The sequence below is a fragment of the Pholcus phalangioides genome, unplaced genomic scaffold (genome assembly GCF_987345545.1).
Source record: "Pholcus phalangioides strain wild (caught in Gottingen) unplaced genomic scaffold, Ppha-v1.0 ptg000010l_1, whole genome shotgun sequence".
In the NCBI taxonomy this organism is placed as follows: domain Eukaryota; kingdom Metazoa; phylum Arthropoda; class Arachnida; order Araneae; family Pholcidae; genus Pholcus; species Pholcus phalangioides.
The window spans coordinates 40,216,934-40,238,880 of record NW_028301603.1 but is presented as its reverse complement, the minus strand read 5'-3'; the positions used below and the strand labels follow the sequence as shown (position 1 = coordinate 40,238,880).

At 39.0% G+C, this 21,947-nt stretch overlaps 1 protein-coding gene across 1 annotated transcript in view; it reads right to left on the bottom strand.

Moving 5' to 3' along the window:
* Positions 1-2,293, bottom strand: part of LOC149081462 (uncharacterized) — an 80,857-nt gene extending 78,564 nt beyond the window's left edge. Inside the window, exon 1 of the mRNA XM_089238388.1 lies at positions 2,030-2,293. The gene's annotated coding sequence lies outside the window, so the exon portion shown is untranslated. The remainder of the gene's footprint in view (positions 1-2,029) is intronic.
* Positions 2,294-21,947: the final 19,654 nt, after the last annotated feature.

Sequence of the window (21,947 nt, the reverse complement as noted above, 5' to 3'; positions counted from 1 at the left end):
TTTTCTCATCGAAACATTCATGAGAAAATTATTCAAATTTTTTCTCATTATCATTACTTCATCAATATTCATTATGAATGATAAATAGAGAACATGACTGCCATAATATCGAATTCCGATGTAAAATACTCATGAAGTAGGCTCGTACAGCTTTTGGGAACACAACGGGTCCCTATTTCATGGACTCCAAATAAAACAGGGCTTCCAAATTATTGAATTTTCAAATGCATACATGAGATTCTTAATGAATTTACTGAGCTAAAAAAGGGCCTCTTAAAATGTATTGAACTCGTTAAGACTGGACTGTAAATAGAACCAGGGCCATCTTAAGAGAAACATGTCCCCCCCCCCGGGTCAAATTATTTTTCTGAGGCTCTACCAGAGACAAATTTTCATGCATACTTCTAAAAAAATTCCAACTATTTCTCATTTTTGTGTGGCCCCCAGGTCGTGCAAGAGTGGGCCCATGCGTCAAGATGGCACTGCGTAGAACATGCTGTAGCATATGATGTTTTGTAAAAACACATATATAAGATTTAATGGATAAATTTTGCTCAAAGAACCCCCCCCCCCCCGCAAATTCCACCGAACTCGTTAATAGCACGCACGATGTAACAAAATCAGTGTAATGAAAAAAAAGATATATTTCAAATGTTGTTTGCATGAACTTAATACAAGTCCATTATCATATACCCGGCATCTTCAACCCATTGCTCGCGAGCACCACGGTGCTCCCAGAAGCGCCCACAGTATTCGATGCTCGTGTCCGATTTCGTGCTCCGATCAACGTTACAATTAAACCCCCTTGTACAAATTGCATTCAAGGATTAAAATCATCCTGATTTCATGCATTCGCATGTAAAATTTGCCGTTAGGGTGCTGTTCTTTTTATGTTGGGCATTGCTCGCGACTAAGAAAAGGTTGAACACCTCTGCCGTATATATACGGAGACATCGAACCATGGAATTTTCAATTTTAGTTCTCAAATATCTGCAGTTTTATAAGAACACGTGCAAAAAACAGGATCCTCGATGATTAAATTGGACTTTAGGGGGAAGGGGGAAATTTTTTCGCCCCCTAAGATGTAATTTATATAGTACGTGCACATGATGTAACATAGAATCAATATAACGACGAAAAATCAAAGTTCTGTATTATCAAGGTAGTATCCATGTAATTAATAGTGTGAGAGAAAATCCCTATTCCAGGGATTCGAGTGGAATGGGTTCTTGGATTATTGAGAGTATGTTACATAAAAGCGCATATTTTAAGAAATAAACTGGCCTTAAGGGGGACCCAAGAATGGCACCTAACTTTCTAATGAACAGGGCCGCAACTGGGGGGGGGCAGGTGCGTCTCGTGCCTTGGGTGCTGAATTCCCCCCTTAACTGCATCTTCTACATGGCAAGGGGGCACCAGAATGTCGGTTTGCCTCGGGAAACAAACTGTCTAGTTGCGGCCCTGCTAATGAATGCACATAATGTTATGTAGAATCATTTAAATACCAAATATAGAAATATATCTCGATGCATGTAAAATAGACAGGATCTCCGTTTAAGGGTCCCTGGGGCGAAAATATAGTCTTCAAGCGATTGGAGGTTTCTCACGGAAATACAAATGTAATGATTAAGAACTGGACTTGAAGCCCCCCCCCCCCCAATTGCAACGAGTCAAAATTTTGAAATTATACCAATACGCACAGGGCCGCAACTAGGGGGGGGGCGGGTCTCGTGCCCCGGGCTCTGGACCAGAGGGGGGTGCAAATTTCATTCTGAAACCTGTCCTTGAACATTACAAGGGAGGCGTCAAAATGCGTGCTTGCCCCGGGTGACCAAGCATTTAGTTGCGGCCCTGAATACGCATGAATCATACATAGAATCAGCGCAATGCCAAAAAAAAAATCACAATTAAATACAGTAATTACCAGTATGAAAAAATTAAATAATGATTCCAAATTTTGAATACCATGCAAAATTAATTAATTATGATAAATATTTTATAGAATCATAATTACAGAGTTGTTTCTTACCATAACTTCCGGAGAGCAAATGACGTCCTTTTGATGTAAAACTCACTGCTTCAAATAATATCCTTCACTACTGAGTATATCCATGAAGTCCATAGTACATCAAAATACTGAATGTAACGTGACTTAAAGGGGAAGAGACCACACAACCAATGAGCAAAGCCGAAATGTTTTTCCACCACAAAATCAAAAATCACCGGAAAAAAACTCATTCTTTTTAATGTTTTTCTTTAATATCTCGTTTGATTAATTGAACTTATTGCAGCGTATAATGATTGATGTCCCCCCTCCCTTGGAAAAATATTTATTTTTTCTAATTTATATATAATATACCTTTCAACATACGCCATGTTGACTTGATCGGTTACTTTTTCCAGGCGTGTCTCATTATCCTCTCCTTTTCTTTCTTGACTTGACTGACAAATTTTCCCTGATTGAAGATGATGATGACAAATTTAGCGGTTACTGGGAGAGATTGTCTTCGCTATTATTATTATTATTATTATTATTATGAGGAAGCCCCTCCCTATTTGTCGGTTGTATTTGGACAATGTGGGCGGGGCTAAAGGAGGGGGGAAGAAAAACTAATATGCTTTTGTTCGTCGATTACGTGGTGGGCGGGGACTGGAAGCCAACGAAGCGTGAACGTGACTTGTTTATGCAATGATGATGGTGACGAGACGACTCTGGTATAAGCCGAAAGTATATATATCCCTCCACTTATTGCGGGAATAACGTTTATTTGTTTTCAGAAATACAGTCGGATCCCGTTATAACGAACACTCAGCGATGACTGAGAAATTACGGTAATTTCTCAGTATATATAAAGGGGTTGCAGGTTCTTGTATTGTTCCCATGCAAACTTATCTGCGGGGGGGGGGGGATTAGAAAAGTGTTCTTTGAAACGAGATGTTCACTACAACGGTATTCGTTAAAACGGGATTCAACTTTATTTCGTTCTTAGTGGTAGCCTTTTTTTTTTGTGTCGACCTGACTGAAATACGTATTGATTTTTATAGCTTTTTAGTATTATTTCTAATCACGAGAGCTTTATAATAATTAGAGGCCGGAAGTTCAGGTAAAATGCCATATAATATATAATATAATAAATTCCTTTTTTTGCCTATTTTCAAACTTTTTTGGTTAAAATGCCTTTTGTGACATTTTTGTGCCATAAATGCCTATTTTTACATAGTTTCAAGTTTATTAGTGAATGTCAGAGACCATAATCTGCAAAACTTGGATACTTTGAGCATTGAGAACTTCAAAAGAATTTTTCTTTTTAAAACTTTCCAACTCTCAGTATTAATTAAAATCAGAAAGCCCAATCCTCCCCCCCCCCCCTTCCAGCCCCATTTCAAACGCAAATACGTGATCTGAGAGATTGGTGTTGCCATGCATTAACTTCGCTTTGACCGGATGGTGTTAGACGAGAATTATTTTTGAATGATCAGATGAACGCAGCCCACATGTTAGAAAAGCAGATGAAAACTAGAAATTTTTGTTCGCAACAGGTTTCACATAACATGTCTCGCTCAGACATTGGACAGCGTTGTACATGTATATCGGACCGATGATTTTCCCAAGACGTCTCGAATTGACGTCATGGCTCATACAAGGCCGGGTAAGAGGAGCAGACAAGGCTCTAGAACCCATGTTGTTTTGATTTTATTTTTTTTGCACCATAAATGCACTGCAAACAACCATGGCTATTTATTATATAAATATACACATCTGGTATTCAATTGAAGCGGTGTGTGACAGATGCGGCTACACAGGGCCCCGCGTTTGAAGGAGTCCCACATATGTAGTAATATTAAAAAAAGGGTTTTTTTTGGAAAAGTAGAACAAAATAGCAATGCTTCAACTATAGAAATGATAATGGTTATTCCAAATAATACAGCAAATAAACGAGAACTATTCGCAACTCGAAGGAGCCCCCACAGATCACCTTCCCTACAGGCTCCGCGTCTGGTAATGGTGGTCTTGGAATTGGCCTAATCCTGAGGATCTACTAACATTTTATTTGCACGTGAAAACAATTTAACTTGGATATCATAAGCTATAATGAAAACAATAGATGGCTCAAATGCAATCGATTGTCCAGCTAGTTTTTGGACGCTTACTACCGTTGTTTTTAGTTACTTTTTCTTCCTTCCATATGTGCCTATTTTAGGCATTTTTAGTGCCTTTTTGCCTGCCTATTTCGATCGTTTTTAGTGCCTAAACGTCCGGGTTCTAATAATAATATTAGTGAAGAAATAAGGGGATTTATACTTCTTTTTCTGACAAATTCAACCAATTTTTTTTTGGGTGTTTTCGGAATTTAGTCGAGCTCTGTGACACATACTAGCGTTTCTCTCCAGGGATCGCACGCCTAAAATGCAACAGGAAATTTCCCGGGATACCGGAAGAGGAATAGGGTTGAAGCAGGTGTCATTTCTGTTTTTAATTAGACATATCTAAGAAGTTTCATCTTTAAAAGCATGCGTTTTAGAATCGGCATTATATGAATTTTGAATGAAATTATTCATGTTAATAGGTAAATGATCAAATTAATGAATTACACTCAGTATTTTTAACCATCCCAGTGGCACTGACGAGATATCTCGCCCATCTCTTGCATCTAATTTTAGCATTGTCAGTCGGAGTTATTTTGGAAAGTTGATTTCTCAGTGGTACACTTTTTCCTATTTTTCTCAGTTTGCACCTGCTGAAAATCGGGAGAAGGTCTGCTTCATTGAAAAAGGATATGACATTTTTTACACGGGTTTTAAATATTTCTGCTGTGCCGCTTAACCACTTTACGATCATCGACGTAATACTGCGTCCGAACGTCAGTGGAATAAATTCAAACAAGGGTATCTCAGTTTTTTTTTTCCTCTCTCTTCATCAACGCGAAGATTTGTTGTAAGCCTATATATTTTTTTTTCTTCATCGTTTTTTCCACACCCTGAGAGTGATTTCTTTCCTCCACGTGCGATGTATCTTTCTACTATACAGGGTGATTCAGAAAAGATGGGAAAAACTTCAACAGGTGGTAGTACACGCAAAAACAAACAATTTTCATCAAAGAATGCATGGTCTAAAATGAAATGTAAACATACTGGAGAACTGGAGAAACCGCCAGACACCCAGGCTCTGTCGCAAGAAGCAACGTAAGCACTTCGGCCCCCCCCCCCCGAGGGGGGGAACAGGGCATCTCCGGTAAAACCAAAATTTATTGATATACGTACAAAACATCATACGCCCGACCCATCCATTAGGATATACGGTCACTGTAGATCAGACGTCGAGAGAGCAATCCTTAGCAGATTAACTGAGCGAATGGAATCAATAAAATTCCTTTTTTTTTTTTCCTTTTCTTTTTTTTTTCGGCTCCCAGATTGGTAAAACGTGTTAGTGCGGGGTGATATTCCCCAAGCGCCAAGCCACCAATCAGCCAACACTGGTGCTTAATCGCCTATAAACAACATATCTCAATAGGCAATAAATAAACATCGTCCCAGAGAACCAACTCATCAGTGGGACTATGTTAAAACAGTGATACAATCATTTTCACTATCAAAAATTATGATTGGTTCCAAGTTGATAAAATTCCCTGTTAATTCTAGGTTAGACTTATGTAACCCATAAAATCGTTACTATTTATGATCAACAATTGGAATCTAACCTGGTTGGCAATGTTCTATTATCATGTATTAGAATGTCTCTCCAAACAATTAAGAACAAGGTGTTACAAACAATCCAACACAACCACACATTCTCAGACAAGTTGCGGGACGGTTAATTATACTAAGGATCTCCACATACCAGATATATGATCGATCTATCAAAGACCTTGCATCAGTTTGTAGGGTCAGAATAGGGCAAAAACCCATTTTCTTTCCCAAAGACTACCCATAAAGGGCAACAAGGTATTAGTGGTTATTTATACCATTTCACCAGCGATCCCTTTAAAGGTCTTTACATGTTATGAACATATCCTGTGTTATACATATTTGCATATTATATCATACAGACACAATTCTCAAAGACAATGATGACATGGTCGCAACAAATCCATTCAGTATTCAAATATGTAGTCGCAATAGTTGTTTTACAATCATTGCTATCTAAACATTCTTTTGTTAGATGTTAAAAGCACAAATATTATTTACCCTATATAGTTCACATATTAAATTTATAAATACAATCATCCGTTAGTTTCTATCTGTGTGCATTAAAAATATCCATTAATCATCTTCCGACATTCATCTACTAGCGGTTCTACCATTCCTTGTTACCTTAGTAATCTTTTACCAATCAATCATGTTTCTTACCAAAGAAATACAAGTTATTGTCAATGCTCACAAAATGTTTTACATATATTACATCCTTCAAAACACACACATTTTCTTTCCCAGAAAGTCGTTACCACAATACCTAAGCCATTTAAATAACGATTCCATCAGTTCAATTATCATTTTACAGTAATTACTGCTAAATATTATTCATATTCAAATTATTGAAATTATAAAATTCTACAAAATTATAAAATGTAAAAAAATTATTATCGAGAGAACAATTGTCAATCACATTATTATTCACAGACATTTGTCACAGAGCAAACAGACATCTTGATCCTCTATATATACCATCCATACTGTCCCACCCCTCTCCCTCTTCCTTACTCGAGCTGCTCCTGAATCCTCCATGATCGTGTCCAGTCACTTTTATTATTTGCGAATCGATCACACAAGTGGCGCTGGTGTGAATTCACTGCCAGTACTCACAATATATGATCATTGATTCTTTAATGATTCTGGTCAGTAATTCTTTTATTCTTCTGTTTTTCAACAAAATTTTCAGTTCCAGGTCTCTCATGTTTCTAGGAATTGTCTTCTCTCTCTCCTCTTTCCAGTATTGACACTCGTAAATAAAGTGTCTTCTTCGTGTATTTGTGTCTCCACAAAATACACATAAGCTACTTCTCCCATGGAGCCAACCTTGGTAATAACCAAGTGCACCGTGTTCTGTTAAGAGTTGATTAATGTAAAAGTCACCTAGTGTTCTTTTCGTTCCAACCCCTGGATAAATTGCATATACAGAGCGTCCTTTTGTTGTTGTGTCCCATTTCCTTTGCCATTCCCTGATGTTTTCCTTCTTCAGTTTAGTCTTGATCTGTGCTTTACTATATTTGGTTGCAAGATCAATTTGGCTATGTAGTGTTCCAGATTTTGCCAATTTGTCCACATATTCGTTATGTTTGTTACCCGTGTGGGCCTTGACCCAATGCAAATTTACTACCCTTTGGAGACATATCTCTTTAATTATTTTAGTTTCTTCTTCATACCTGTCTGGTCTTTTCAACGTATTCAGACACGACATGGAGTCGGTATAAAGGTCTACTTCTTCGATTCTCATCGATTCTATTCTTTCCAAAGCCATTTTAATCGCTAATAATTCAGCTCTATACACCGTGGTGTTATCTGATAGTCGTTTTACTTCTTCCTCAAATATTATTCCATCTTTAAGGATTACAAATGATATATCAAAGATTACATACAGTGCAAGGAAATCAAAAATTATGTAAATCGAAGAATCAAATTAATCAAGTTAAAATCAAAGTGCAACGGACACGGATAATAAATAATCATAGAAAGTTGTATAAAATCATATCGCAAAAGGCGCAATCAGAAATTTGATTGATCAAGGATTGTATGACGGAAGAGCAGACCACCCCATTGCACTCGCGCAGTTCAATACACTCAGTCTAATTCGCTTTTGATCACTGTTGTGAAGATCTTTAAAATTTCTCCGGGACTTCATTAATTAGGTTTGGGATTCATCCTGCTCCTCGCTTGCAAACAGTGCCACCAGCGCACTATCAGCGTGAAGACGCGGTGATCTTCTTAACAGCGCTGGTACCGGAGTTACAGGAGCTGGAGGAGACGGATCCCTTATCTCCTCAGGATGTTCCTCTCTCAAGGAAAATTTCACCATTTTTCTTATCTTTTCTTTTGATTCCTCTCGACATAGTATGCCAAGCATCTACAGGGCGCAGCATTGCGCCATTATCCCGTACGTCACAACTGTTAGAACGGTGTGTTTCGCACGCTGCAATAACTTCACGAAGCTGGCGTCTGCGCCTTTCATTCACTGTGACGCAGATTTGCATACGGTTTCCCCAGGTTACATTTGCGTTCATATGGTGTTCTTTCTTCTCCCGATAAATTTCAACAGGAATGCCGTTTTAACGTTTGCGGAGCGGCCGTTTCGAAACGCGTTTGCGTTTCGCGTCAGACTATGCATTCTTTGATGATAATTGTTTGCAATGGAGTGCACTATCACATCTTAAAGTTTTTCCCCATCTTTTCTGAGTCACCCTGTATACATATAAGAGTGAAAGGCTATTAGGTCAAAATTTATCTTTAAGAAATTCGCTGTGACCCACGCTTTAAGCCATACATGGTAAACACTCGATCCGTGTACCAAATGTGGGCTGAAGGTTATCTGATGTGGCTTGCCCCCTCAAACCCAATTTTTTAAAAATGAACTGAGTTGCACATTTGCGCTTAAGTGTCCCGTGGTACAGAGCATTTACGCCGCCCGTGGCACATTTTCAGGTCACTGAAGTAGGCCTCAAAGATCGATCTTTATGATCACTTTCACATTCAAAGATCACTTAAGTAACCCGCGACACAGTTCCGGAACACTTAAACGATCCGTGGCACATTTGGAGATCCCTTGAGTGACATGTGACACAGTTTTAGAGCACTTAAGCGGACCCGCCCAGTGCGGTTCTACATCACTCAAGTTACCCGCGAAACATTACCAGATTACTTAACTTATCCGTCGCATAATTAAAGATCACTTGAGTGATGCGTGGCACAGTTCCAGAGCACTTAAGTGGCACGGAAACATTTCCATAGCATTTAAGCTGCCCGGACACAATTTCCGAGCACTTGAAGGATCCGTGAAACATTTAGAGATCGCTGAAGTAGCTCAGTTAGGGATTTTTCATCAGGGAGAATGTTAGTTCAGGTGCCCACAAACTACCGAAAGATATTTCTCGTATTTGGAGCACCGAGTAAGATGCCATTAAGAATATTTCATATTTTCATAAAGGGTGGTTGATGACGTAAGCAACATCCAAATCCCTTCCCCCCTTGTCATAAAAAGTCAGCAAATCGCGACACCCCCCCCCCCCATCAATGCTGACGTAATACTTGAATGACCCCTCTTCAATTTTTTCCCCTTTTCCTTTTCTAACGTGCGTTTAAGTTTGGACAAAGTTACCAAAGTTATCGCCGATTCGTCAAATAGAGATCACCCGAATTTGTTGGCAATCGCTTGTAAGCGAATGAGTTGAAGGTTTAACTAGTTTACCACTGAAAGGTTGCTATATAAATGCAAAACGTAAAGCATTTTTTGCAACTGGGGAAATTTTCTTTGTTTTCAAAATAACTCAATGAAATTACTCCGGAAAGTGAAAATTTTTCCAAAGAAATTCTTTATAGAACTACATTCTTTCCAACAATATTGAATAGTTTACGTTGTGATAATTCTAATCAATGAGAATATTAGTTTCGTATAGTTTAATTATGATAAAATATCAACCGCACCTGCATCACTAAATAACATTAGTTATTCAAATTGTACTTATTTAAAATGCATTAGTTATTCAAATTTTCTGTAATAACAAATTAATTGAGCACATAATTATTAATAATGTTGGTTGACAAACTTTAAACACAATTTTTTCAATATTAATTATTTTTATCTGTTATTAAACGCCTTTAAAATCCCTTAAATTGCTCATACGTTTATTATAACTCAATCCGGGAAAAATTTCTTTGCTCTTTAGTTCCCGCTCTCCCGGCATTGAGCAAACAGGGCCGTCATTGGAGGGATAGGCAACTCTGCCCCGGGCGGAAAAATATAGGGGGTTGCAGTTTTAGGTTGGAACAAAGAACAGCATTACAAAATTATCTAATTTTAATTAGTTCTGTGAGGGCGGCAAAAATCCTAGTTACGTCCCTGTGAGTAAGATCCGGTAAACGTTAATCCCTAGTTCATACGCCATTTTGAAATTCGAAAGACACACTTTATCCGAATCATTGATCAATTTGCCAAACCGATGTCAGTGAAATTATCTAGCCTTTTTTATTCAGAACTAGCTGATACCCGGCAACGTTGCCCGCCCCGTAAAAAATTTATATATGTATAGATTATTAATTATTTCTTACTCAAAAAAATTTCTGCATCAAGTAAGAAAAAATTACTTTTATTATTAAAAACTTCAAGCAATCGCTTGTGAATACACAATATTTTTTCTTTTCCCATCTGGTGTGTAGATGTACAAATTTTTGCTATTACCAGCACGTGAACAGGTGACGAAAAGGTGTGAAAAACAGGGCTCAAGTAAGTTGATACCTGCCACTGCTAACGACTGGCCTTGCGCTTTGTTGATTGTCATGGCAAAAGCTAATGAATCGGGAACTGTGATCGCTTGAAAGTGAATGACATTTCTTCAGTGATAATTCGGATACGTGAAACGAAGACGTCTTCTCTCCTTTGGCACATCCAGTTAGAATCGTCGCTTCAATGATGCAATTGTGCAATTTCTTCACGCAGAGTCTGGTGCCATTGCAGTCTCGGTGTGTCCAAATTTCTTAAAAGCATTATAGGTGCTCCGACTTTGAGGGTCAAATTGTGTGGCAGCACATCCGGAATATCCAAAGGAGTTCAGAAATTCTGCAGGATACAGAACTAAATGTCTGCGCTGTGTCTGTGAAGTGTCAACCGATTTGTAAGATGTGGAGTCTCCTGGAATAATTTTTAGGATTTTTTCGTTGATCTTTTTCGGTGCCAGAATCGCTCTCAGAAAGCCACTCATGGTTTTGGTCATTTTGTTGAATTCTTGGGAAGACTTTGTCTGCAAGTTCTTGAACTGAGTTTAACAACTGGCAAAATCCATTTGGGAACGTAATCGGACCAGTGCTTGGGTCAACTGATGTGAAAATGATAGCAGTGCTGAGTCATTTTGCAGTTGAACTCGCATGTTGGTGGATAATGATAATTTTTTAGCTTCGTGCCAGAGTGTTGATGATTTGAGGCAAGCATTGAGTTCATCAGTTAGCGTTGAACATTTTTATTCCTAGTTTTGTCAGCGTAGTTGTTGTTCTCTGTTGTTAGCGACGTCATACGTCCAGCTTGTGCAGCGAATATTATTCAAACGCCTTTTACGCATTTTTTATATTGAAACTATACCTATACGATGGGCGGTTGATGAGATAAAGGCCGCATTATCACTTACAGGATTACAGGACAACCTGTATATAGGCTAGCAGAAATACCCGGCGCTTTCCGGGTTTTCTGCAATTAAATTGGAAAAGTGACAAACCGTTATAAATGAATAAACTGTTATAATAACAGAATCAAAGGTGTGACAAACCATTGTAAAGGCATATATTTAAGTCTGAAACGCATTGTTGGAAACCACGGTAACCAAAGTAAACGTTCGGAAAGTGATTGTTGAGGCCCCAAAACTATTGTTGCCCGACAGTTTTTCGTCCATTTCGGGCATTTGCCCAGCTCTGACGAACTTTTGAAGTAGCTTACGGTTCAATCCCGGACCTGTTTGGTATATATGCAAAATCTGGCGACGATCGGTCTAAAACTGTAGATTTGTATAAAGAGCATACATACATACTTTCACATTTATATATAAGATGTGTGGGTTGCTTTTTTCTCACTGTGGAAATGTTTTTTTAACCGCAGGGAGTTAAGCCCTCGCTTAAAAGGATTGTTTAAGTTTCGAGTAAGAAATATGTTGAATATTTACTTTGGGGGCTTTCATCAGAGGGCAGCACTCAAAGTTAAACTTTCAGGGGTTTCTGAGATGGTTTTCACTAGAGAAAGAGTCTTCGGAAAAAGTGATATGTTATATAAAATTTTTCAATAAAATTCTGAAAAACATTATGTATGAAGATGAATAAACCCTGCACCATCTTGGCTGAAAACAATTGAACGACGTGAATTATTTACTAACAAAAAAAAATTTCCGAAAAAAATAAGATTTGCTGGCATTTATGTTTTTAATGCATTTTATAAGTACCAAAAATGCAATAACATCTTGAAAATTCCAAAAAAAAAAAGAAAGATCGGGTCTTAAAAGGCTAAAAGATCTGATTTAGCACTTGAATGAAGAAATTTTTTACTCTGATCTAGATCTCGTAACTTTCCATAGAATGGGAAAAGACTTTAAGGGGATTCGGTAACCCTAGACCAGCGTTCCCAACCTATGGTCTTTGAAATTAATGCAGGTGATCTGCAGGCAGATTTGGAAACTTTATTCAGCGATGAGACGAAAATTATTCCACGGTATGCAACTATTAGCAATGATACATATTCACATAACATAAACGAACAATAGAGTAGACCAAAGCAGGCCAATCTGTATTTAAATAATAATTCACCAGATTGTTTCAGAAATATTAGTACTCCTTGGGTTCAGAAAGGTTAAGAAACGCTGATCTAGAGGAGTATTCTCTGGGCCGGACTTGGTCATTTAGCGGCCCGGAGTAAGAACAGTTTTACGTATATATACAAATATACCATTTTTTTCAACAGCCGGGGGGGGGGGATTATTTTCAAAAGCCAGGGAGGCACTTGACCAAAAGCCTTGACCAGCCAAATGACAGCCCTGTTGATGCCGCGGATTCATTAGCATATGTGCGTGTGCCTGTTAATGAATCGGCATATTTTCCATCAATAGAATTTCAAGTTCAGGGCTTTCTAAAGCAGTTGTCATAAAATTTTGTACGTTATGAATGCAATGAAATGCAGTTTTACGGCCGCTAATATTTTACGGGCCGGTGCGATCACACCTTTCGCACCTGTCCGGCCGTGCGTGATCTTCGAACTTATTGCTGCTACGGACCGGTGAAAGTAGTTGAACAATTTCGTAGACCAGCAGAAATAATTTGCGGACCGGCAAAATGAATAGGAGAAATAATTAGCGGACTGAAAAATAAATGAATAGGACTCAAGAAATAAAATTAGGATAGGAGAATTGAGGACCGACAAAAAATTTTGAAAAATAAATAAATATGATTATAATTTACGGACGGGAAAATAATTTGTGCATCGCCAAAAAAAAAAAGAATAAATGGGTGAAATTCTTTGAGGATTGGCAAAAAAATGCGGATGCACGATCTTGGCTTCCCATGCTTTCCTATGTGAAAAATCTGCGTCCATTGAAGGACATATAAAATTTTTCTATTCACTTTTAGGCACTCAATTTTTTTCCCCGAATACTATGGATATTTTTGTACAAATTGACGAGAGCATTTGGGGTTTTAATGGTTAGTTATTTTTTTCTCGAATTTTAACTTCAACAACATGCAACTTTTTCGAAAAAAATCACTGAAATTTACTTCTACTTTGTGCCGTATAATTTCTCTAAATTATTTAGGGACCATTCAAGTATTACACAAGCAGATTTTCAGCCATTTTTGATTCCCCCCCCCCCCCTGTCAGCAAAAGTCAGCAAAACACTGAACCCCCCCCCCCCGTCAGCAAAATTTCGTCAGCAGCTTAGAATATTTCATATCTTCAAAAAGGGGGGGGTTGATGACGTAAGCAACCTTCAAACCCCCCCCGTCATCAAAAGTCAGCAAATACGAACCCCCCCCCCATCGAAGCCGACGTAATACTTGAATGACCCCTTAATAACAAATCATCTCGTTAAAGTATTTAACACCTTAGTGTCGAGAGACACGAAGTTTCAAGACATTTGAACAAGTGGTGGTCGAAAAATTATCCCTTATGAAACAGAAAATTCAGTTTTGAGAAAAAGACTATTTTAATAGAAAACATTGGCATATACAGGGTGTTTCAAAAAGAATCACCCGATTTGAAATGCGTATATTACGAAAAAATATCGAACACTTAAGATTTATATTACATGGCTAATCATAAATTTTTTTGCAAATCAAGTTAAAGATGCTCAATACGTGCACCTTGGGATTCACGGTTTGTCTATACGGTAGTCAAATTCGTCCCAAACTTTTGCGAACATGTTTGCATGAACTGCGAGTGGATTTCCGTGGACTACGTGCGAAACTCTGTCGGATGCACTCCGCATTTTCGTGTGACGTGTGGGGACAGTCAGGGGATTTCCCTTTACACAGACAACCCGTGTCTCGGAATTGTTTATACAAAAGCCTAATGCTCTAAGCCAGCGGTTCTCAACTTTTTTGACTCGAGGAGCCCTTTTCAGTATATAATTTCTATGGCGGAGCCCTGTTTGACTCGAGGAGCCCTTTCTTGTACATAATTTTTATGGAAGAACCTTGTAGGCCTCTCTTATTTATTAACCTATCAAATTTACTAATTCATTTTATTTTCTGCGAGTCGCCGCGGAGCCCGTGGGAGGTGCACACGGAGCCCTTGGGGCCACCGGTTTAGAGCCGCTGCTCTGAGCAGTAGGAAGTTCAACACCAGTATTGTCACTGTTCATCGTGCTTTTCGAGACACGGGTTGTCTGTATAAAGGGAAATCCCCGTCAGACGAAAATGCGGAGCGCATCCGACAGAGTTTCGCACGTAGTCCACGGAAATCCACTCGCAGTGGATGCAAACATGCTCGCAAAAGTTTGAGACGAATTTGACTACCGTATAGGCAAACCGTGAATCCCAAGGTGCACGTATTGAGCACCTTTAACTTGCTAGACTCACACTTCGTGAAATTAGAACACAGAACGATTTCTGTTGCGCAGTCGCCCTATTGACAAAAACTGCCGTGGTGGCCGAAGGAAGAGCGTTAGCGCTACCAGTCGGCAACTTCGTGAAACTCGAGATCTCCTTCTTTCTACCTACACATCATTCGATCAAAACGGATTAAAAGCTGAGTTGTTATGATTAATTTTTAAATCGGATGATTATTTTCGGAACACCCTGTATTTATATTGAAAATATGTAAAAAAATACTTCTAGAGCAGGTATAACAAAAACTCGAACACAGTTGGAAGCAGAAAATTTTAATATTTGAAAATTGAAATAAAATTCGACATTTTTACAAAATTTACGTACACCCCCCCCTCCAAACCCCATTTAGGCTTCCAAAGTGAAGCTCTACTATTTGGCCATAAGAGCATAGGGTGACCGTTAAGAGGGGTTTCAGTGCATTTATAGGACGAAAAACAAAATATAAAATATCAGGTCCATCATATCAGAAATCTCGAGATATCTCGTTGAAGCAAAACAAGAAAGGGAGAAAAAAATCGCAGCTGGACCAAAAAAGAACTACAAACGAAAGGAAAAAAAATAATAATAAAATGATTTTATATAAAAAAAAAAAAAGAACATCTAAACACGAGAATCATTTAATTACGAAAATTGTCTGTGGCAACAGCGACCATCAATCGCCATCTCCTCCTGGAAACGATATAATCGTCACAATTAACGACGGAAGCTTAAACCAAATCACGTCTCGAAATGATTTATCTCGCGATCATTAAATGTGAACACGGAGCAGAGAGATGTGGTACATGATGATGGAACATGCTCATGTACAAACACACACACACATATATATATATATATATATTTGTCTTGTTTTCCATTAGAAAAAAAAGAAGAAGAGAGCTTATTTTAACATTTACGAAAAAGATTGTTAATCAAATGGACGGACAACGAATTAACCAGGACCGTTGCCAACCTTAAGCCAATTTCGTAGTAAAAGCATTGACGTAAGAATCCACACTTACAGGGTGTCCCATAAATTCGTATATATATACACAAAAATCGAAGGAATCGGTATATTTTTGAATGCTGCTTGCAAAAACAATTACTCTCGTGAAGGAGGATTACATTTGGTAAGGGAAAAATTTACCATTTTTGTGGTTAGAGGGTGCGACAGAGATGTAAATCACTGGAAATATGCAAATCAGAGACCAAAAGAATGCAGGGTGTAAGATAAATAGTTCATTTATGAGTTTTCCTGTTATGCGCTTACATGAGGTTTTCATTGTGATGTTGACATTAGTGGTTGAGACTATTGGAAGTGTTGTTCAACACCAGCCTTGAATCGCCGGCTGAAACATTACTCACGCTTTTGACATAGAGCAGATTGAAGAAAAGCTCGGGTCCGATCAATCCCGCCGCACTTTCGTGCAGTGTTACCTATTGTGACGGGATTTTAAACTCAATTTTTTTTTTGCTATGCCAAAAAGAAAATTTCCCCTTACGTCCTGAGAATAACTTTTCCGCAAACCACATTCAAAAATAGCAATTCTTTTAGATTCTTTCAAATTGTTCAACTACTTTCATCGGTCCGTAGAAACAAAAAGTTCGAAGAACACTCACGGCAGCCGTACAGGTGAGATCACACCGGCCCGTAAAATATTTGCTGCCGTAAAACTGCGTTTTATTGCATTCGCAACGTAGAAAATTTTACGACAACTGCTTTACAAATCCTGAACTTGAAATGCTATTGATGGAAAATATGCCAATTTATTAACAGACACACACACACACACGCACATATGGTAGTGAATCCGCGGCCCCAATGTCCTTAAAGGGGTGTGTGTTTGATTTTTTACAGGACTCATAGCTGGCTTCTTATATGTATTTTGAAGGAAATTTATATTTTCAAATATTTAAAGAATATAAGACCGATACCTGAGGTCTCCGTATTTCCAAATGAAGGGGGCCATACACTTAACATCACCATGAGCCCTTTGAAAAGATATTCTCAGGGTACCTACAGACCAGTCACGACCCAGGCTCTGTCCCTCCCGGGATATAAGCCTTTTACCCTTGCGGGTTGGGTCACGCTGGGGAGAGTCAGGGGCACCGGGCCAAGACGCCCTCCAGAGAATATCCAAAAGGCGTCCCCCCCCCCGGTGCCCCCGACCCGGGTACCGTCATCCTATCTGACTTTAAGTTGCAGTAACACCGATTCAAAATCTTATTCCAGTGCATCAGGCATTATATTGTTCTGCATATGTCTCGTTAACGTGAGACTCCTTATTGACCTACGCCACTTTTTTGTTCCATCGCCCCCTTTTTCGGAGGAAAATGTTTTCCATCGTCGTCGCCCCCCCCCCCCCCCGGAATATCCTATCGCCCACCAAGGAGTGATATTGCCCACTTCCGGAAACACTGACCTACGCTATCAAGTACGCCTATGCGTTAAAATGCGGCCCTGCTTTCTGGAACCTAATTGGAAAGGATTTTTTGACTGATCCGAATCATAAGACTTTTATCGAGCTCCCTAAATGGAATTTCACGGTGGATGTATTAAGAATGAGTTAATCTCTGGGCTTAACCCTTATCACGTTATCTCTCGTAATATCGAAAAGGGACGCAAAACTGATCTCATTCCTGGCCGCTAAATGACCGGCCCTGAGAATACTCCTCTAGAGCAGCGTTTCTTAACCTTTCTGAACACAAGGAGTACTGATATTTCTGAAACAATCTGGTGAATTATTATTTAAATACAGATTGGCCCGCTTTGTTCTACTCTATTGTTCATTTACGTTATGTGAATATGTATCATTGCTAATAGTTACATACCGTGGAATAATTTTCGTCTCATCACTGAATCAAGCTTCCAAATCTGCATGTAAATCAACTGCATTAATTTCAAAGTCCACATCTGGTCCGTGGATCATATGTTGGGAAACGCTGGTCTAGGGTTACAAAATCCCTTTTCATATAATTTTGTCGGGTAAGATCCAAATTGCCCCAAGATCAAGGATAATTTGATAAGAAGGAAGGAGAAGAGGATTGTTAAAGGCATTCCGATTCCATGGAAAGAATGTTACGAGATCTAGATCAGAGTAAAATCTGTTCATTCAAGTGCGAAATCAGATCTTTTAGCTTTTTCAGACTCGGTCTTTTTCTTTGGAATTTTCAAGATTTAATTGCATTTTTATAGTTGAAAAAATACATTAAAAACATAAATGCCAGCAAATCTTAATTTTTTCGCTTTTTTTTTGTGAATAAATAATTCACCTCTTCCAAATTATCTCAGCCAAGGTGGTGCAGGGTTTATTCATCTTCAAACACAATTTTTTTTCAAAATTTTATTGCAAAATTTTATATAACAGATCACTTTTTCCGAAGACTCTCCTGTGGAAGCCATCTCAAAAACCCCTGAAAGTTCAACTTTGAGTGCTGCCCTCTGATGAAAGCTCTCCAAAGTTAATATTTGCAATATTTGTTACTCAAAACTTGCAATTACTGCAATTTCTATGAACTTTTAAAATATTAGAGTTCATGCGACAGTCTGTATATCCACGGTTATCATATATATCAAAAAAACTTATTACAAATATTAAACTCCACAAAATTTCATTAAAAAAAAAACTTTAACCGTTAAATTACTTTTGAAACATATTTTTATGTATTTATTATTTTTTAAACTTTTATGTTATGGCGCTCACATCAACACAGAAATCAGTGCCATCCCCTGTCACGGTAGGGGCCGGTTGTGTTTCCTTTCGCTCCAACTTTGCCGGGGCCTCACTGACTAGCTGAACCGGACGAAGAGGGTCACTGCTTCCTCCACCGCATATCACTAACAGAAAGCGCCCTTCAATCTAGTCAGCCCGGCCGACCCAGGACTTCTCAACGTGTGCCTGCCCGCATGGTCAAGACTTCGGAAAAATTCCACTCAACAGGACAGAAAAGGGACATCGGTTTAGCTTGGAACCTACAAAAGATGAAGGAATCGTGGTGCTCGCTCGTTCCAGAGCGTACGGAATCCACGAAACCCGACCAAGACTCTCTTTCCAGGTCCCAGACTGACATCCAGCTAGCTGATTCTTTTCCAAAAGAAATGGACTTTTCTCAAACTTCTTTTTTCAGGTCCGAGAACGAGAAAATAGCAGAAAATCTGGAAAATAACTTTTCCGAGGTAGTCGCAGTTCAACCGATTGAACAAGCTGAATCGATAATATCGATTACAGAGAACATCGCTCCCAGCCGAATCGATTCTACAACAACGAATCCTATTGGCCGAGAGACTCCATCCGTCCAATCAGAGGGAGGGTTGGAAAAACTGTCACTTAAGATAGCCATTAATGGCAACTGGTTCCCCACATAGACGACCAACTCTCTCGCCTCTGCTCAGATCATTTTCACGCTGAACTTCAAGGGCGAGCGACTGAAATCTCTTTCCAGTCCAGAGCTGATCTCTACACTGCGAGAGAATGGTCTGGTCTGGGAGAGAATGGCTGCAAGACGAGAAGCTAATACAAGAGTCAAAAATCAAGAAAAACAGTTTTTCTCTGTGCTCTACTGAGAGGTCTTGACAAGAAAACTCCCAATGATCACATTCAACAAGCTCTAGAAAAGCTGGGATTTTCTATCAAAAAAGTCGAACTTTTTCGGAAAGCAAGCTCCCAGGACTTCAAAACTTGGAGACTTAGAGCTTCTCAAAAACGACTTCAACTTCCAAATGCTTAAGCTCGACCAACTTCATCATCTAAAGATTTCGGTCGAGAAATTCGTACGGAATTTTCACGCCTTCCAATGCCGTCGCTGTCTTCGATTCGCGCACTTTGATCAATCCTGCGTCAATCCATATAGATGCATCGAATATACGGACAACCATGAGCCCGGAAAATGCAGCAAGGTGCGCGGAAAGGACACTCCGGCATGCGTTCTGTGCCTAGGACCCACATTCACAGCGAAGTTTGAAAAATGTCCGGAGTACATCAAAATTCTCAAAGGGAACTCCAAAGAGGTCTCCGGTTATCAGCCAAAAAAGACTATTTCCATCAAGTCCCAAATTTATGATCCCGAACAGAACTCTTCGGTGACATCTTTTCTCCCTAGATCCGTCGCCATAAAGTTCCAACAGTTACTTTACCTCAACTTCGTGACGACATCAGTTATTCAAAATTTATCTCATACCGGCCATTTTTTTTAAATTTCAAAAAAACCTGCAAAAATGTGTTAAAAGTCAAAGCGGATTTTCCCAACCAATGTCGGTCCATGAGGTTTTCTCCTCATGGTTTTTCATTAGCCAGCCTGGCCCTTTTGTAAGCCGTTGATATTGCCCTGAGGGCAGGACTCGGCGAAAAATTCCTCGCATTCCGCATTAGTTACATGTATTATTGTTGATCAAATAATTTACTTCGAGCGGGTCATGTATTATGATGCAGGGCCACTTAAACGTTGTCTTTGGCTTCCAATTCGCATAATTGCAGTGGAATCTCGTTAATACGTCGCTCGGTTACATGAATTTCACATTTCTACGCGACGTTCTCAAATTCTGTGGGCGTATTAATTTATACATACTAACAAGAATCACTGAAATTTACCCTAATTTTGCGCCATAAAATTTACTCAAATGATTTCAATAAGAAATCCTCTCGCTAAAGTAACACCTTAAAGTTGAGAGACTTTCAAGAAATTTGAACAAAAGCGGTGTTTGAAAAAAATGTTCCTTATCTACAAAAAAAACTTAGTTTTGAGAAAAAGGCATTTCAATGGAAAAAATTTCCATACACAAGGTGTCCTGTAAGTGCTAATGTAGCTAATGTGATGTCATAGTTAGTTCACCGTAAAGGTATAGTTTCAGTTTGAAAAATGCTCAGAGAGCGTTAAAATATTACTCTGTACCATTTTTGCGGGTACAGTGTTTCACAAATACGTACAAATACAACAGGCAAACTGCCCAACGAGGTGGCTGACTTAAGAGCATCATGGATCCCCGAGCCATTTTTTGGAGGCCCTACCTACCACTTCTACACCCCACATTCACACCCCTCCCCCGCGGAACCCCCAACGAATCGGTACATGCGGGAATGTGCGGGTAGTGAAACCTGACGTGAAGTTTTTTTTGTTTCTCTGTAATGCTTGTTATGTGTAGTGCTGCCATCTGCCACCAGTTTTTCTAACTATGAGTGAAGTGTTATGATTTAATGATTTATCGTTGTAGGACTGTTGCTCTCTGTGGCGAGACTTTTTAACGGGGAGATCGGCTCGCATTTGCGCCTTGAAGTTGGGAACCACAGAAAACCAACTTCAGCCGACCACCACTGTGGGGTTCGAACCCGGATCCTCGCATCGCGAGTCCGTCACTATAACCACTCGACCACTACAGCGGCAAGATAAGAAAAAATCTAAATTTTTACACGGTCCCTTGTCCTCTAATTTCCAATTAGAAAGTTGTTGCCTTGTTTCTTCTGAGAATAATATGAAAGAAATTCCATATTTCTAAGCATAATATTCGCTAAGATAATCTCTTAGAAAATCTGTGAAAAGTTGGGAAAGGACAGCGTAAATGAGAGAAAGGAGCGTTGTCCGTTAGTTTTTTCTGCCCTTCCCAATTTTTCCTCCGATTTTTGAATTCAAATATCTCAGCGAGTGCTGCATTTAGAAATATGGATTTTGGTTTTTTTTTGGCTTCGGAACAGCGCTGCAACTCTCTTATTGGAAAAAAAAAAAGAGGTTCGTGTGAAAATTTAGCTTTTTTATTTTGCGACAAACCGTGTTTTCACTCGAAAAACTAGTGCAGGGTAATTTTCGATCGCCTTTTGAGCATTTTTTAAACCGGAATCATACCTCTACGACGGACGGTTGATGATATAAATGTAGCATTAGCACTTGCAGGACACCCTGTATAACGCCTGCTAGCTGTTTATATTAAAATATGTTTAAAATACTTCTGGTGCAGGGTACAACAAAAACTTACACACGGTCATAGACGCAAAATATTTCATAGCATTTTAAAATTGAGAAATTCAGAGAGAGAAAATTTGGTTTTTAGAAAATTTGCGCTCACCAGCCCCGCTTAAGAGTTATTCCCAGAGAGTGGGAATGCGTCCATCGTAAACATTTGGAGGGTTCAGGTCTGCCCATAAGGAGGCATATACCAAACACAATATTATATGAGTTCTTTAGATCAGCACGAGTGG